This window comes from Ambystoma mexicanum, chromosome 4q, assembly GCF_040938575.1.
Source record: "Ambystoma mexicanum isolate Mex_15411 chromosome 4q, UKY_AmexF1_1, whole genome shotgun sequence".
NCBI lineage: Eukaryota > Metazoa > Chordata > Amphibia > Caudata > Ambystomatidae > Ambystoma > Ambystoma mexicanum.
The window spans coordinates 25,737,653-25,754,785 of NC_090928.1; the positions used below are offsets into that span (position 1 = coordinate 25,737,653).

General features: G+C 47.0%; 1 protein-coding gene across 9 annotated transcripts in view; it reads left to right on the plus strand.

The window, feature by feature from the left end:
- Positions 1-17,133, plus strand: part of EDARADD (EDAR associated via death domain) — a 1,165,333-nt gene that overhangs the window by 1,043,664 nt on the left and 104,536 nt on the right. The gene's annotated exons all lie outside the window — the stretch shown is intronic.

Genomic DNA, 17,133 nt, shown 5'->3' on the forward strand with positions numbered 1-17,133 from the left:
CTAGGCATAGGCAACAATGGCTAAGCATGGGCAATGCAGTGGCTAGGCATGGGCAACAATGGCTAGGCATGGGCAACACAGTGACTAGGCATGTGCAACACAGTGGCTAGGTATAGGCAACAATGGCTAGGCATGGGCAACACAGTGGCTAGGCATGGGCAACACAGTGGCTAGGTATAGGCAACAATGGCTAGGCATGGGCAACACAGTGGCTAGGCATAGGTAACACAGTGGCTAGGCATGGGCAACACAGTGGCTAGGCATGGGCAACACAGTGGCTAGGCATGGGCAACAATGGCTAGGCATGGGCAACACAGTGGCTAGGTATAGGCAACAATGGCTAGGTAGAGGTTATTAAGTAGTATGGTACAGGTATTAAGCATTGGTCTTCAGAGTGCACTCCAATCACTTAGTAGTAAATAGCAGTCTATATTAGTGTAGTTAGCAAGGCAATTATAGAGAGATTAGCAGGGGTAACTCTTTGTCTAGTCATGTATATGTTTGTACACAGCAGGTGCATCAGGGGCACGTAGAGCGGCTTAGCAGCGTTTCTCCTGATTGACAGTGTGCTTTTACTTACAGTTAACGCCAAGGACTTACTGAAGGTAGCGGTAAAATAGAGTATATAGGCTGCTCAGCTGGAAGGGTTGCAGCGGTTCACTTGCGGGTACGCCGCGGACAGATGCAGACAGGCCCTTACTGTTGCGGCCCTTGCTGGAGCGGCCGGCTTCCGCCTCCGGTTCGGGTCTTTAAAGTAAATATTGGCACGAGGCCAATCAGCTGTGCTGGGCGGGGAGAGGAGGAATCAGATGATCTCCGACGAAAACATGGAGGCCATCTTTGTATGGCTACTGCACGACTCAATCCTGTTTCTGGAGGCCGTGATGCACGGGGATCAGGTCAAGTGAAAGCAAGGTGATAGCTTTCATGTATACAGGGAGGCTTCCTTCTCGTGCTGGTGCTAAAGTGCGCCACGGCGATGCTTCGTGCGTGGAGATGAGCGCACGTTGGTGCAAAAGGTGGAAGTGGTGCCACGGGGGAAGGGGGGTTCCTGCCCTGCCCTGGATGGCTGCCTGAATGAGTCGGACAGACGCAGACAGGCCCTTATTGTTGCGGCCCATGCTGGAGCGGCCGGCATCCGCCTCCGGTTCGGGTCTTGAAAGTAAATATTGGCACGAGGCCAATCAGCTGTGCTGGGCGGGGAGAGGAGGAATCAGATGATCTCCGACGAAAACATGGCGGCCATCTTTGTATGGCTACTGCACGACTCAATCCTGTTGCTGGAGGCCGTGATGCACAGGGATCGGGTCAAGTGAAAGCAAGGTGATAGCTTTCATGTATGCAGGGGAGGCTTCATTCTCGTGCTGGTGCTAAAGTGCGCCGCAGCGATGCTTCGTGCGCGGAGATGAGCGCACGTTGGTGCAAAAGGTGGAAGTGGTGCCATGGGTGAGGGGGGGCTTCTGCCCTGCCCTGGATGGCTGCCTGAATGTATAATTATAATCTGAAAAAATCTGGAAAAAAATAGAAGGATAACTAAAAATAACTTACAATAGTCTGCAGGATAGTTTTCTGCTTGGAAAGTTCCATCAGAAGTAACTTGTAGCAGGGTGTTCTAACCAGTGAGTCCCATCAGTAAAAAAAACAGTGCTTAGCTGGTGGCTTGGTGAAATGCTGGCTCTAAGAGATGCCAATATAAAAATGCAGGGGGAGAGGCAGGTAAGTGCTTCATGATGTAGAAGTATTCATTAAAATCTTAGCCTAAAAGGACTGGCTGGACAAGGTTTGTAGTGGTCTTACCTGAAGCCTAACAGCGTTGCGGACTGGAGACAGGAAACCCGAGGGCCGTCTGACTCCATTTGCAACGCTGTTGGCGTATAAATGACAAGTTACTGACTGACGTCATCACACAGATGCGTGTGCGACGTGCTGACGAAATACAAAGGGAGAGTGTGAAGGTCCTGAAGAAGATGGGGTTTGGGTCGAACTTCCCGAGATGGGTAGCAGAGCTCTATAATAAGCCCAGAGCTAGAGTCGGTGTCAATGGGGGACTCAGAGGTTTTCACTCTGACCAGAGGAACAAGACAGGGGTGTCCCCTCTCTCCGCTACTTTATGCCTTAATGATGGAGCCGCTGGCGATTGTGGACCATTCCAAATGGCAGGTCAAGGGCATAGGCGGTGGAGAGATCGAGTGCAAGCTTTCTCTTTTCGTGGACGACATACTGGGATATCTCACCGACATCCAGCATTCACTTCCAGCGCTCATGAGACAGATCGCAGAATATGGCAACCTCTCGGAGCTAAAAGATTAATGTAGGGAAATCATGCATTATGCCGATACTTAAGCAAAGTCCCATTCTCGATTCCAAGAGAGGATACCAGGGCAAGAGAGTTGAGGACAAGGGCATAAAGTACCTAGGTATTCAGGTGACTAGGGACCTAGAAGAGATGGTGTCAGCTAATTATGATCCATTCCTTGTCGTATACGGCTGACAGCGGATCTTAAAAGGTGGTACCGCCTTATACTAACTTGGTACGGATGGATGACATCTATTAAGATGAATGTTCTCCCCCGACTGCTATACTTATTTACAGCCATCCCCAGACAGATGCCAGAGAAGTTTTTTCTAGAAGTAACAGGAGAGCTCCGTAGATTTATCTTGGGTAATAAGACACCGAAGGTGAAAATGGTGACTCTGACACTCCTGAGGATGGGGCGATTTGAGTTCCCCGACGTGCAACTGTAATACAACGTGGCACAGCTGAGGGTGATGCTCGAGCACGAGGGATGATTTCGGGACCTATTGGACCTATTTGGAAGATTTGGTAGCTTACCCGTTGAAGGTAAGGGACAACTTCTGGTCCTCACCTGGTACCATCCCGGAACGTCTCAGGGGAAAACACCCCCAAGGTAGGGTGGGCTACTTTGGGGGTGTTTTGGTCCATCTGGCGTGACAACGAGGGTAACCACAGTTTTTCATTGTGGCCCTCCCCAATGTCCTCAGTGGGGGGCCCGCCATTTCATTTCGGCACCAGGAGCTTGCTTGTTTGCAGAAATGATCACACAGGGGCCTTGAACAGGTGGGACACATTTTTAAGGACAGAGGACAGGTTTTCCTGGACCTAGAAACTATCCGAGGGGCATTGGGAAAGGATGTGGTTTCAGTGTTTGAGTACCTCCGCATCAAGGGCTTATTGATGGACCCAAAGTGGGGTGGCTCAGTGACAAGAGGGCTTACCACTGTTGAGAAGGTCGTAGATGTCTCTACCACAAGAAGGAGCATTTTGTCTAGACTATAAAAAGCCATGAACAAGGCCTGCTTGGAGGGGAGGCAAACATTCTAGAGGTATTGGGTGGACCTGGTGGGGAGGAGATCTCAGAGGAGCTACGGGTGCAAATTTACAAGATGGCCTTTCAGGGTGGTTTGTTCACCTCCACGGTGTAGCATAATTTCAAGATGTTGATGGGTTGGCACAGGGACCCTTTGAGGCTATCCAGTATGTTTGGGGGAACCTCTCCCATGTGTCCCAGGGTATGTGGACAGCAGGGATCTCTGGCCCACATATTGTGGCGGTGCCCCAAGGTGCAGGTGTTCTGGAAGGAAGTGCTTAGTTGGATGGAAGAGGTCACAGGAGTCTGGTTGGGCCTGGACCCTTTGCAAATGCCCCTGGGAGTCCCGGCAAGGGGCAGGGAGGAATATAGGCTCCCCAGGATGTGGGAGGCAATGCTGAGAGCGGGGAGACTGGCCAGCTGTCACAGAGATCTTCCTCCTAGTCTACAGACTCTGTCTCAAAATCCCTCTCGTCTTACTCACTTGAGGAGCTTGGATCCGGAGACGGAATCTTTTTCCTTCCCCCGGTAGGAATCTCCTTTTTTTATGAAGATAAGGCCTACCACGGAAGGAAGCCACTGTGGCCGCGAAGATTCAGCAGGCCAGTGACCTCGCTCCCGAGACAACCACAAAGTAGGGGAAAAAGCCTCTTGGCGTATAAAACCCCTGTTGATTCCAACCTTCAAATATACTGGCGGAAGTGATAGTGAAGTCCTTAATTGTTGTGGAGTCCTCAAGAAGATCCTTGGATCCAGGTCTGAAGGAGGAGAGTATTTCCAGGGAAAGGTAGAGAAGTCCAGGCAACAAAGGGTGAGCTCCCAGCAGACGCCAGGGAAGGAACAGAAGTCCCTTTACAAAGAATCCCAGGCACGGGATGTAAAGTCACTAGGCGGAAGAGTTCCGGGAAAGAGAACAGGAACAGCCCGGAGGGCAGACAGCTCCGGGCGAACTCCGGGAGCAGGGTGATCCCAGGCAAAAAGCACAGAGCGAAAAACAGAAGAGAGTCAGAGAAAGAGCCAGGTGAGCAACCCTGAGCCACAAGGAGGAGAAAAACCCAAGCCGCCTAGGGCGAGCCGCAGCAGGGGAAAGAGAAAGAAAGGGAAAGCAAGCGGGAAAGCGTGGACCGGCAGGACCGCCGCGGAAAGCAGGTGAACAGCAAAGCAAGGACAGAGGGCCAAGGGACAGAAGCGGATCACTGCAAAAAGAGAAAAACTTAGCGTGGCGAACTAAAGAGGAAAGTCCAAATTGCAACGCGTAAGCCGCTGGGGGGGAGTGGCTGATAAGCTCCCAGCGGCGGCCATGCTGTCAAACAACTAGACCGCACAGAGAGGAGCGGCAAGTAATGTGATGGCCAGATCAATGGAGTTGCCTCCTCCAATGATTCCAAATACTCCAACCTCCTGGGGTCGTGACACCATAGCACAGAGCTGGAAAAGTGAAACACTCCCATTGAAAGAAGCTTGGGAGGGAAGGTACATAGCATGATGGTAATGGAGAAGGTGACAGTGATAATGCACAAGTTAATTGACTTTTATGAGGAGTGGAGTGTGCTACTTCTGAAATGGGGGCTGGAAGGGGAGAACCTAGCAGGTCATACAGGCACTTGAGCAATGGCGTGTTGGGGGCCTCGAAGGGAGCCCATGCAGGCTAGTGGAGACACAATATGGACAGTTCCTCAGAGACATAGGTAAATGGGTATCTGCACTATTGGATACATTTTAGAGATGGGGTTTGGGGGGAGGGGAGGGGTTATTGGGGTTCTAGTATGCAGTGGGAAAGGGTGTTACCCATGAGGTTGTCGGGGGGAGGGGAGAATGTCGATTACTATGTGGTTTGGAATTTGAAAACAACATTGTTATGTCTTGTTCCCTTAACAAATGTCAATAAGTTAAAAGATAGCTTTACCCTTATTAATTTTAAATCCTGAGAATGCCCCATATTGTTTGATCAATTCCACCGCTGCCGCTACTGAGCTCCAGATATTCCGAAGATGTAGAAGGATATCATCTGCATATAGCCCCAATTTGTATTCTGACTCCCCCACTCTTATGCCTTCCAATCGTGGGTCTTCTCTGAGCCGATGGGCCAAAGGTTCCAGCGGAAGTGCTAAGAGGAGCGGCGAAAGAGGGCAGCCTTGTCTTGTACACCTGGCTAGCCCAAACCACCTAGAGAATCTCACATTTGCCACAACACATGCCTTGCGGCCCGATTATAACACCATAATCCCATTCATTACCTTGGCACCAAAACCAATCTTGTGTAACACTGCTTCTAGAAAAGGCCAGTCAACCCTATCAAATGCCTTCTCTGCATCTATCGACTACTGCGTAGGATTGCCTCCTCTGGCACAGGCCCAGTCAATTAGGTGCAGTGTTTTCCTCATCGTATCTGCCCCCTAACGTCCCCTTATGAAACCCACCTGGTCCGAGTGCACCAGTCTAGGCATATGAACATCTAGCCGGCAAACAAGGATCCGCGTGAATATCTTTGCATCCATGTTGAGGCGGGAAATAGGCCTATAGGAGCCACATGAAGTGGGGTATTTGTCTTCCTTAGGTATCACTGAGATGAGACCCCTCACAAATGATCCCAGGGCCCACCCAAGTGTCAAAATGTGTTTAAACAACTTCACCATGTGGAGGACAAGTACTGTGGAAAATGTTTTTATAAAATCCTCCCCCGTGGCCTTCCCCAACTCCAGAGCAGCTCCACCTCTTGCTGCTGGTCGACTAAGCAGTCACCGTCAACTGCCCCCCCTTCACATGGGGATCAGTGTCTCCAAACAAGACTTCCTCACCTTCGTGGGGCCCGGCCTGAGTTTCCCTTTGGGTCCAATCTCGGTGCCTCCAGACTCAATCCGACACTTGGGGTGGTTCAGGGTCTTCCAGCACGGCAGGGCACCCAGCTGTAGCACAGGGGCAGCATCCTGCGGACTTGGGACCACCTCGCTTGGTGCGTCCTCTGTTGGGCTCTGGTGCCTCCCACCTCTCGCTGCCACCTTTCCCTGAAGGTCGCTGCTCACCTGAGCGCCCCCCACCAGCTGCTATTCGGTGTGGGCAGGCTGTCACTCTTCCAGGCCTTCCAGGTCTGGAAGACTGAAAGGTGTAGAGTTGTGCTGAGGGATGGGTAACAGTATCACATTGATGATGTATCTTAATGTCTGTGACAAAGAGGCCTTTGATATGACTGCAGTTATGTAAAAGCTCTTCTAGAAGGAGCTTGTAAAAAATGAGTGTGGCTGTCAGAATCACAGGTAGCAGTGTGGCATGTTATCAAAGAGAAGTTCCTTGGTGGAATCAATACCTTACATATATGAGTCGGAATGAGGAACGAGATTCGTCTTATTACTATTTTCAATTTGCCTCCACAGCTGTACAGTGGAAGCTCGTCCATAATTGGTGAGGGGCCGTCAAAGCACCAATCACCCATCATGGACGATCCGTGCTGGTTTATTGCAGCTGAGGGAGCACTCCTGAACTGGCTTGATCTATCAAGGGGAAATGCATTTTTTTACCGGCCATCTAAAATGGGTGGTAAAAGAAAGGGTGATGTGCTAACAAATAGCTACACTAACATTTTGGGTCAGCCAGTCTAGCCATTTCTTACAGTGGCATGACATTTCTTACAGGATATCAATGATGGAGAAAGCATTGTAAGCGTTATTATTTGGCTAGACTGGCATTTTGGGGCAGCCAGTCAATTCATTTCTTACTATGGCATGGTGTTTTTTTTACTGGACATCTATGATAAGCTTAGCATGCTATGTGTTATCACTTGGCTGGAATGTCATTTTGGGTCAGTCAGTGTAGCCCTTTCTAACTGTGGCATAGCATTTTATCCTGGGCATCAAGGATATGATGGATTTTGTTAGGTGTTTAGACTGGACTACATTGCGCAGACAGTTTAGACATGTTTACGTTATTCTGGCATGACCTTTTTTTAAGGTAACGCCAGCAGGAGTATGTCCTTTTGTGGGGATACTGTCATATATTGTCCGTGCCATTGTGGACATGTTTGCTTATATTGTGATTACTGGCATTATGTACAAAGCAAACATGAGTATGTTTCTATATAGGAATTCTGTCATATATTGGTGCAGCCAGCATGGAAATGTATGGGCACAGCCAGTGTGAAAACGTATTTATACTGCCATGTATTTTGGGCAAAAGCATTATGGAAATGCATTGGGGGAAATGCTCCTGTGAAATGTTGGTGACTTGCATCTATTGCATTTTTGGATTGGAGTTATTCTACAAACCAATTGCAAACTGTCTGGCTTTTTACCCAGTTTTTCACAGAAAGTGTTGTGAGGAATCTGAGGGCATCCTCGCTGCTTTTCTCAATATACCCTCCTTTCAGGTGGCCATGGAAAGGCCGAAGCTACCGGATCCTGACCCTGGGGGTGGATATGCGAGGGATGACTACCTGGGTGGAGTTGACTTGAGGAGTGGAGGTGAGACACCCTTGAGTGAGACAAGGTATTCCCTGTTTCCCTTTCACAATGAGTTTGCCATCCCCCAGACCGTTATAGGCTATTGCCACTCCTTTTCCAATGTGCTCAGCAGAACAAACCCCCAAAGATACCTATGGGGTACGGAGATGAGGAGGAGACAAACCTGAGTAATGCATCCTCTTTTTGTTAACACACACACTCACTCACACCAATTCGATACTGGAATGAGGAAGAGACCAACAAGAACAGTACATCCCCTCTTTATTGACAAACGCACGTGCACGCTCCAGTTTGGGCCTGGGACGAAGAGGAGGCCAGCAAGAGTAATATGGAACTCTCAAGCTGGCAGTGAACCTTTTTGGACCAATCAGCCTGGCGGGAAGTTAAAAGGCAGGAAGAACAGTAAAAATTGAGTCAGCTGTGGAAGCAGTGCTGCTGACTGCTGTTCGAGCGCAGACCTCTCCGGGAAGGTGGCGTGGCAGACGGTGGGCTCAAGAACCCCATGTCGATTCAGAGTCTAGGCAGCAGGAAGCGAGCCTGAAAGAAGCTGGAGGCCTGTGGCGGACTGCGGAAAGGAAGCCTGCGTGACCAGGCGAAGCTTCCAATTGAGCCCCAGGCTGAAGGAGAAGCATCGCGTTCCGGAGCGAAAACCACAGAGAGCAACTAAGACCTAACAAGGCGCCACACTAGAGAGTTAGAGCTTGTGTCGCCTGGAAGCCTCGCTGGAGTGCCGCAAGCACCGACCAGTGAGTCAGCTTAGAAGGGGATGCTAGGGCAGCAGGCAAGCAGGTTAGACCTGTGGAAAATGTAATGAAAACCAATTCGAATGAAAGGAAGCATTTTGAATAGCGATCTGGACTGAAACAAGTATTGTTGAATACTGAGTCGAATGAAAGAAAGCATTTTGAATATTGATCTGAACTGAAGCAAGTATTGGTGTATACTGAGTCGAATGAAAGCAAGCATTGCGAATATCAATCTGAACTGAAGCAACTAGTGGTGAATACCAATCTGAATGACAGCAGTTTTGTGGAAGCACATGATGTAAAGGAACTGTTTAATTTGAAGGAATAAACATTGGCAAGAGCCATAGAATCTTATATCAAGGAACTGGGTAATTTGAGAGAACAAGCATTGGCAAGAGCCAAAGAGGCATATGAAACTACACCAAGTGAATAGTGGTATAATAAGGAATGGCAAAGCATCATGAGGATGTGAAGTGAAAGTAAATCAAGCACCACTGTAGATCTGAAACACTGGAAACGGGCCTACAAAGGAAAATAGGCAAATAACTTGTGTCGGTTGCATGACCTGTAATAGGTGGACTGTGTGGTCTGACAACTGCACCTAGACCAAGTACACCTACCTTTGGAAATACCGGTTTATAGTGATAATGTCGAAAAAATAATGTCAAACAACAAAAATGTCAAAAAAAATGTCGAAAATAAAAATGTCGAAAATATATACATATAATTGAAAAAGTCAATTTTTCAACAAAAAAATGTCAAAAAAAAATCGAAAACAATATCTATAACCGAATATAAAACGTCAACACCAGTACCATTTAATAGGGGGGGTTCCCCCCCAATCCCCACTCACCCTACACCACCCACCAGGACCCCCCCCCTCGATCACCCTCTCACCCCTGACCCCTCACACACGACACAAAAGGATAAAAAAGGGTTAAACTCGTAGGTGACAACCACGAGTAAAGAACCTTGCATAGGTACCACAAACCCAATAACGGTTGTGGAAAACCGTCATTACCTGACAGAACCTCACTAGAGAACATACTGCAGGAAATCGATTGAAGTTGATTCTGACTAAAACAGGTAATGTTGTCATAACTAAACATTAAGGTATCTCACAATATAATAGTGTATGACAGGAAGGGTAAAATACGTTATTTTCTCGTTTATATGTAACAGAAAAGGTAAAACAGTTTATTTTCTCGTTTATTTTATAATAAACAATGGAGAAGAAAGTGGAATACATCACCAAACAAAAAGGCAGAAAACAGTTCATTTTAAATGGATACGTGTTCTATAAAGAGTCCGAAAAAAAAATCGCACTTACTGGAAGTGCCTAGAGTACGCCAAAAGTAAATGCAGCGCACGAGTTATTACTGAGGATTCCGATGTAAAGAGCAAAAATGAACACAATCATTTACCTGATCAGACGAATATTATTATTAAAAAAACAATATCGTAACTAAAACGAAAAGCCTTGGACAGTCAGGGTGAAACTAGTGGATCAGTACTTTCCGGTGTGTGTGATAAATTGCCATCTCATATATCAGCTCAGTTACCAGCGGAGAAATTAATGCAAATAACAATAAACCGTACAAAACAGCAGAAGGAAAATCTACCACCGGCGCCAATGCTATTAAATGAAATAACAATCCCGGATGTTTTTAAAATAACTGCCAAAGGGGATCAATTCCACCATGCCACACTGGAGGTAAACAACGAAAAAATATTGATATTTTCTACTGCTGCTAATTTTCAACATCTAAATAGGAGTCAACATTGGCAAAGCGACGCAACATTTAAAGTGTGCCCGCAACCATTTCACCAGTTTTTTACCGTACATGGGACAATAAATGACAAAATCATTCCACTTGTATATATTTTAATGCCGTGAAAAAGTGAGGAAACATATAAAATCATGTTCAACACAATCAAAGAGACTATACCTGATACTAAACCGACTACAATAATCATGGTCTACGAAATGGCGTAAATTAAGGGTTTTCAATCAGTGTACAAAGAAACAAGGGTTCAGGGGTGTTTTTTTCATTTTACGCAAAGTATATGGCGAAAATTACAGAAATTAGGATTAAGCAGTAAATATACAGAGGACAGTTGTTACCAATACAACATTAAAAAACTGTTTGCATTAGCTTTTGTACAGGAGAATCATGTTGTTGAATTTTATGAAAATTTAATTGAGAGTGAATACTACAAAGATCATGAAGCAGAAAATACAGATTTATTAGACTATTTTCAAACCACTTGGATCGGACAATTAACTCGAAGTGGAACGCGGCGCAGACCAAAATACCCTGTACACTTGTGGTACTGCTACCAGGCTACATTAGAAAGTAAACCACACACCAATAATAGATTAGAGGGGTGGCAGAGTATACTAAACAAAAATGTCAATACAAAGAATCCTAATTTGTGGCATTTTTTGAAGGACTTGCAAATGGAAGAACAACACCAGGAATTTAGAATATCCCAAACAATTTCATTAGAAAACCAAGAACCAAAACGTAAAAAATACAGGGATTACGAAAATAAACTAGAACAAATAATACAAGATTTTAACGAACACAATAAAGACACATTCTTGAATTCGGTTGCATTTCATTTGAAATGTTAAATAAAAGTACAGTGGAACTTAACCTAAGAAAAAAATAAAATTTACATTTCGTGGAAATCTGCGATCCAGTGTGGCACGAGAGAAGTACATCCAATAACACCGACGTGAAGCTCAATAAATCCAAGTCTGCACCAACGATCCATGTAAATATCCACAAAAAGACAAAGTAAAAACAATCCAGGAAGGAAAAATATACGGAACTCCAAAACGAACCCATAAGTAAAAAAAATCCACAATCCACAATGAACCAGAACTAAAAATATGAAAAAGGCACTTAATCCAATGGAAAAAAACCCTGCTTGGTTCAAAAAAATCCATGAAAAAAAAAAAAATCACGAGCACGAATTAACGGAGACGCGAACGCAAGGAAAACGGTTTGCAAATGGGCTTTAAAAATGGCACTCACGTTAACGTAAGGGGACGTAACATGCGTAAGACAACAAAAACAAACATTATATATATATATATATATAGTTATATGAATGTTTCTAATCCTCTAGCACCCTCTACATGACAAAAAGTATAATGCACATTGAACTTAAAAGCATACCTGTTATTGAATGTTATATATTTATTAATATATTTAGTTTACAATTGAAATAATGTGATACTATTAAATAAAAAAGCATATTTTAAATATAACAATTGTATTAATATAATATTTATGTTTGTATCACTTACCATAGAAAAATTCGACATTTTTAAAATTCAACATTTTCATAGAAAAATTCAAGATTTTAATTTTTGACATTTTTTTTTCGACTAAATATTTTCGACATTTTTGTTTTCGACTATATTGAATTCGACATTATGACTGCACACCGGAAATACCATGTAGAAGTCTTTCAAAAGAGCTTCTGATTGGAATTAAAGACATTGTTGTACGAACTGAAACTGAAGAGATATAAGCTTGTGAAGTTGGTGAAAGGTAACCACAGCAGAAGAGCTGGGACGTATCGCCAGGATTTTTGTTTTGAAGAAAGTGAACGCCCTCATCACAAGTTTTCCGGTCCGGAAACAACGGTGCCGATAAGCTTACCGGCACCGTTGTTTCTGGACCGGCAAACTCCGAGTCTGCAGCCGGGAGCTGTTCTGCCCACCATGGTCAGACCTGGCAGGCAGAACCGCACCCGCCCACAGACTTTCACAGAAGCACCGGCACCATTATAAACAGTGCCGGTGCTTCCGTGGTCCCCATTCCCGTGGAGTCCTTTGGGACTCCACGGGAATGGGGATCAACATTTTACTGGCGCCGGACTTACCGGACCATCTATAATGCTCCTGTGATTCCGACAAGTCAGGCAATGATAAATCATTAGCGGTCCGGTGGCTACCTGCCGGTTTTACGGGCACGGTTTCCGCCGGACCCGTAATGAGGGCAAATGACTTAAAAGCGTGGGGAACGGAACCCCTTTGCATTGGGAACTATCTGTGAGGGAGAAAACCCATGTGTAATGTGAACTATGTTGAACAGTGGAGAAGAGAGTACTTGATAAGCCAAGAGCTGGACGAAGCTTTGAACTTTTATTTGAACACTTAGGGCCTCATTACGAGTTTAGCGCTAAGCAGTCAAATTGGAGGTATTTCCGTTACCGCCAACTCTACCACTATGCCAAATTCTGTGTCACAGAAAATTGGCATTCATTCCACTGGTGGATATTCCTGTCACAGAATTAGTTCCAGTGGTAAATTCACCAACAATTAGCGGAATCATCCATGGGGCCAAGGTCGTTGGCGGAATTACCTCCCAAAAAGAATCAACCTATTTTCAGCTAAATACAAGTTGTGAATCGCCAGAATTTCCTCCAATAATCGGAGGAACTACAGGCAAAAACACAAAGGATTTACCTCCACCAGAATGGTGGTGGTAAATGCAGACATGTCTTTGAAATCAAGGTGCAGGGGCACCACATCACCTCAGGAGGAGTATATTAGGTTCACACCCTCCCCCAAAACACATCCAGCCAACATGTAGCCACAAGCGGATGTTCATTATGGGCACCACTACCCCCTACCCCACATACTGCTACAGCAGCATGCAAGACCCCACCTGGGAAGGAGACAGGCACAACAAAGGCACAGGAGACGCAGGGAGGAAAGCTCAGGGGCAATATGTTCACCTTTGAAGCAAGATGACACGGAGCAACACAGGTACGATCCCGGGTCTGCGCTTAGAAACCTCTGGGTATTAAGCGCATTATAAATAACCAAATCATATATCATATCATATCATAGCAGGGGGGCGCCCATACCACGTGTCCACCCACCCCCATGGCCACTGAAGGATAGCCAATCAGTGACCCTCTACCATTTGGAACGCCTGACCATCACAGACCTGCTCACCCTGATCCAGGACGATCTCCAGAGTGCCAGTGGAATCAGAACTGCCACTCCCCCCGCTGAAGTTGGTGTTGGTCCTACATATCTGTGCCATGGGTGAATCCCAGCGCACCGTGGGTACACTGCAAGGGATGTCACAGCCCGCATTTGCTAAGGTGCTGGACCAAGGCATGGATGCGCTAATGAGGCATGCACATCGCCCAGGCTTAGGTGCATGCAGCAAAGTCACATTTCAACAACATTGCCCATTTCACCAATACCATAGCAGAATTGGATTGCACACATGTGGCATTGGTACCTCCCCAAGGCAACTGTGCAGGCATACAGGAACAGGAAATAGTAGCAATCAATTAATGTGCAAATGCCATGTAACACTGACCTCACAATCACCCACTGCTGCCGCACGATAACCTGGGGCCACACATGATGCCATGATACCAAGGAAAATCTCCCTGCCAGCGTTCATGCAGAGACACAGAGGACAGCTGACCTGGCTCATGGGTAAGGAATAAGCATACCTGACACACAGGACCAATGTCACACACCTGGGGTACATAATGCTCTGCAAAGTGTAACAACTACAAGTCCCATGCAACGACAGACGTGCACAGAACAGACCTAATACACTGACTGACCGACCCCGGTACTCAGACAGTACTCATGTAATGACACAGTGTATCCTGGGATGCAAGGCAGCACAACGCATTCAGGCCACCCGCCACAACCATATTAAAAATGTACTGCAACACCATAACTGAAAAGTGCCTTGGAGATTACATGACACTGACACATCCTTGATTACTGCTGAATGCTGCAATGTGACAGACTGCAATTATACCTTGTCTGAAGAATCACATCAACCTCACAAAGTCCATTCATGTCGTGCATGGGAAGCTGGCCATCCACAGTCGCCATGGCTGAGTACGCCTGTGAGGAACCCTGGCAAACCATAGTAGGAAGCCAACAGTGATCCGCAGAGTAGGACAAGGCCATGCATTGTGTGCACATTTGGATTTCTGAAATCCAGCTTCAGGTGCCAATGCCCCACAGGTACATGTACAAACCGGATGAAGTAGGCAAGATAGTATTCATCACTGCAAAGATGCACTACCTGTGCACTTGAAGGTACATTCAAATGCCCCCAGATAAGGCACAATCAAACCATGGCTTGGATGAGGATGTCTCTGAAGGTGTAAACAGGTCAGCACAGGGAATACGTTGGGATGTTATGGAAGGACCGATGGTTTGCCCTTGCAAGGGACAATTGGCCTTGACTATGCACCTATGCAACACTGAGGGAAACGATGAGTCACTGAATACACAACTTACTCATCCATAGAATAATAACCTTACACAAACACAAACTTCAAACATTGATTTATTCAGAACCTGACATACCCTAATCCCCAACTCTACAACCCACCCCACACACTGATCCCCAACACCACCACACCCACCCCACACCCTGATCCCCAACTCAACCTCGCACCCCACACCCTGATCCCCAATTCAACTTCTGAACTCACAACCTGGCCCCTAGACATGAACCTACTAGCACAACCTCTTGTCCCTCTTGTCAGCAGCCATTGCGGCATGTGCTGCATGGCCATGTGAGCGCCTGGGAAGGGTGCTCACTAATGAACCCACAGTATGGGTGGTGGATCGTGAACTCCCCTATATGGCTCCAAGGACATGGTCCATGGTGAGGTGGATGGAACAACTGTTCAGCCAATTCATGCACCCTCTTGCTCATCAGACACTGGCTTGCATTGCTGCGCTCTGTGCTCCTGCACAGCTTGTCGATGGATTTGGACAACCACCTGGATGCCCCCTGGATACAGTCCTGCATGACCTGAGAATAACCCAATTGTTCCTGGGCCATGAAGTCCATCTCAGCCTGCCTCTGCTCCATCCTGTCGAGACAGTCTCAGATGGGCTGCATTGTGGGGCCAGGCAATGGCTGGACTGAATGGCCGCTGCCATGGTTGGCCTGCCTCAGCCTGGCCATTGGAGGAGGACTCATGACGGTACTGGAGTGCACAGCGTGATTCCCGACAGGAAGGCGGGGTGTGCAATGGGTAGAGGCTACGCACGAGAGAGGATTCTGGAGAGAACTGGCAGGCAGGGAAATGTGGCAGACTTGAAGCGGGGGATGCAGAGTCTGATAGCACGTCTGCTGTGTCAGCTGTGGCCTGCTGGGATTGTGTCCTCTCATCAACAATGTGTCTCACATGAGGGGCTGCATTTGTCCCAGCTGTGGTTGTGTGTTACCCTGTGGTGCTGTTTTCGTGATGGTGTTCTGTCGATGAACCACAGCTGTGTCCTTCCCAACGCTTGTTGGGTCTGTGGATTGCATACTCACAAGGTGGCATTTTTTGGGTGGCACTGTCCCACTCACAGGACTGGCTGGCAGTGTGTGCTTCCTGGCACTGATTGGTGTTGGTGTCTTGGAGGGTCTGGTAACATCAGTCTGTTCCTGGGTGTCTTGAGTGCCTGTTGGGGTATAATTCAGATGTCCTTTAACGCATGGCGCTACAACATTGGTTTTCACTTTACAATTTCATCACTGCATTGTTCTTCCGGGGGGCATGCATCATGTGTCTGCCACTGTAATGGCACTATGTATTGGGTAGTGGCAACCAGATGACAGGTGTGCAATGCACTGCTTACTAGAAATGTGCAACCCTGATAGGTTGACCAACAGGGTGTCTTTTCCAGATGTGCCTCAGGATTTTTGAGGCTTTGATTGTGGTACAGCAGTAAGATGATTGCACTGCATTAAGTTGTGTGTGAGTCAGGTGGACGGAGATGACGGGCATGGAGTGTGCAATGATTGCCTTCATTGCGCATTTCTGCTGATGGGTTGTGTGTCTGACATTCATGCACATGCTATTGTCATATGGTTGCATGATGTATGTGTTGCATGTGTATGGGTGGTCACCATGTGCTGTGGGTCGGGGGGTGCTGTGAGCGTGCATTGGGCCTTCGGACTTCCATGGCAATGGTGATAGTTGGATGTCATCCCCTCCACTTCCTAGCCGGCTTCCCCATATGTGGGTCATTGCTTTGCTGACCGGTATTACTGTGGACTTGGACCTGGCCTGGATTGAGTATTCTGGCTGGGGCTCATGTCACTTTGATGGATTTATATTATTAGCGACATGCATGCAGGGTTATCCATGTATGGATGCACATTTCACACATGTACTCACCAGATTCTGCCTGGCCACTGGCTCCAAACTCTGCAGTACCCAGACCCTCGATGCCAACCATGTGGATTATTCCGGCGACCATCTCCTCCCAGGGTGTGAGCACATGTGTTTCTACATTGCCGCATCCCTAGCCTTGATGTCGTTCCAATGCTTTTTCGTGTCCATCTCATCATGTTGGACATTTCCTACGGCCACCACTTTGTCCCGGATGTCTGCCCATATTGCATTTTTGTATTTCTGGGGGGTCTGCCGGGATTGATCGCCATACAACTCATCAAAGTGAGCCACCACCTGCTCAGCCGATACAGTGAGCTCCTGCTCAGTACATTTAGGTTTCTGCATTCTCAGATCCGGCACCCTTGATTTCCCCTTTCAACTTGGCATGATTCCACTTGTCAGTACTCCTGGATGGCA